Source organism: Portunus trituberculatus, chromosome 29 (genome assembly GCF_017591435.1).
Source record: "Portunus trituberculatus isolate SZX2019 chromosome 29, ASM1759143v1, whole genome shotgun sequence".
NCBI lineage: Eukaryota > Metazoa > Arthropoda > Malacostraca > Decapoda > Portunidae > Portunus > Portunus trituberculatus.
The window spans coordinates 835,185-837,684 of NC_059283.1; the positions used below are offsets into that span (position 1 = coordinate 835,185).

The 2,500-nt window shown below is 34.7% G+C and overlaps 1 protein-coding gene across 9 annotated transcripts in view; it reads right to left on the reverse strand.

Moving 5' to 3' along the window:
* The window catches only part of LOC123510633 (heterogeneous nuclear ribonucleoprotein L-like), a 212,584-nt gene that overhangs the window by 187,655 nt on the left and 22,429 nt on the right, over nt 1-2,500 (reverse strand). The window lies entirely within an intron of this gene.

Genomic DNA, 2,500 nt, shown 5'->3' on the forward strand with positions numbered 1-2,500 from the left:
ATAATAATAGTTGCTGACATGAAATCAATAATGGTGGTGATAATAGCAATGATGATGGTAATATAAAAGAAAAAAACAGTAACTCTAGAATAAATAATAAATAATAACACTAATCATAAAATAAACCTTGATCGTATTCCAATTAATAAGCAAAATACATTAATAACTTAACGACCACCAATCACCAAGTTATATACAATTAAGGAACACTAACACACAAATACAAGTAAAGAAACAAATACACTATTAACTTAACCACTAGTAATCACCAAGTTATATACAATTAGGGAACACCACACACACAAATGTAAGTAAAATAAAACAATATATTCACCATTAAAATGAATCAATAACATTCACAACCACAAAGTTTACATCACGTCCTGACCCAATGCTGCAAAACATCCTTATCATTTAACAAAACAGCGCATGATTTTCAACATTTGTAACCTTGGGAACACGAACACGAACACACACACACACACACACACACACACACACACACACACACACACACTTTTTTTTTTCATTTTTTAGTTTGTTTTCCTTTGTTTTTTATTGTTGCATATTGTGTTGTATTGAAATAATGCAATACTGAGGCTCATATTTACCTTACCTTAATAAAAACTGGTAATAATGGTGAAATAAATCTTTTTCTATTTTCATTTTCAAGTAGGAGAGAGGAACAACCAAGGGGAAAAAAAGATATACATAGAAAAAAAAAAAAAAACAAGTCTACAGGTGTTGGTGCTCTAGAAGATAGAAAAGTATTAACCAAAATTAGGGAGCAAATGTCTTGATAATGGCTAAAAAGAAGCACAAACACACGCATGATAAGGTAAAAAGTCACGTTTTCTTTCGTGCATTCCTTTACTGACACGAAGGAAAGCATCAGTATTTGAGTAATATGAGTAACGAGTAAATGAACAGGTCAACGTGCAGTGTTTATTGACCCTACTTATGTTTGCTTGCTTCGCCTTCACCTTCAGGAGTTCAGTAAGAAAGTTCCCTCCTGTTTGTTAATGTTTGGTGTGTTTACTCTGCATCTATTCTGGCGAGATGGCGTCACGTGTTTGGGAAATTTACAGATATAGAATGATACTGTGTAAATGTTGGGTAAGTGTGTGTGTGTGTGTGTGTGTGTGTGTGTGTGTGTGTGTGTGTGTGTGTGTGTGTGTGTGTGTGTGTGTGTGTTACATCCTTTTCCTTTCACACTTGCAAATATAGAATAAGCAAATATTGGGTAAGTGTGTGTGTGTGTGTGTGTGTGTGTGTGTGTTACTCCCCTTTTTTCCTTTCACACACGTAACTCATTCTTGATTGCTTAAAAACTCGCAAGAAATTTACACGCAACATTAATTAGTAAACATTTGGAAACATTTAATATACAACTTTTTTCTCACCAAACACATATAAACATGAAAGAAAATGAAAATGCTACGTTTATGAGTGACTTTTAAACACCAGCACGCAATGTTAAAGACGCTCTATATATTTACTCTCTCTCTCTCTCCTGCTGCCCATAAATTCAACACCTATTTGAAAGCATGTGTAAATCTGAATGCCTTGTCACAATACCTGCAGCCTTAAGTCACAGCGGAAAAAGACACTAATGAAATAATAATGACTAAGAAAACTATATTTGTCGGTAAAAATTGAACTTTAAAGGCGAGAACCATGGCAAGATAGATTAAGGAAAGTGGCCAACTACCTGTTCTCTGTAAAATAAATAAATAAATAAAGTAAATATACCAATAAGATAATGAGCTAATCAGTTCCTAACACAATTGTAATTTAAAGTATACTAATATTATCTTTATCAAGCCAAGCATACTGTAATATCTTAATCCTTTTACTGTACATCACTATATATCACCATACATTACAATTACAAGCCACAGCTGTATCCAAACACTGTCTTTATCACACCTAGCAACTGTAGCATCTTCAATCAAAGCCCTTGACTGTACATCACCACACATCACGGTACATTACAAGCCACAGTTGTAACTTAAACTATCCTAATATTGTCTTTCTCATACTTAGCATACTGTCATATCCAAGGCCCATACTGTATTACATCATCTCTCTCTCTCTCTCTCTCTCATCAGTTTTCCTTTTATTTTTTTTCCTTCTCTTCTTTTTAATGTTCTCCTTTCTCTCGACTTGACCTAACCTAACCAAACCAAACCTTATACAACTCCACTAACACCTACAGAAATACAAACCACCCTCCTTTTTCTCTCTGTAACCTAACCAATACCCACCTCGACCTAACCTAACCTAACCTAACCTAACCTAACCTAACCAATACCCACCTCGACCTAACCTAACCTGACCTGACCTAACCTAACCATAATTTTTCTTTCCCCTTTTATTTGTTCTTCGTATTCCTCTTTTCCTCACTTCTTTCACCTACAGAAATACACAAACCAAGCACCAATGAGAGCGCGAGAATCTACCGTCCTACAAATAATCCACCAATCAGAAGCCACTTAAT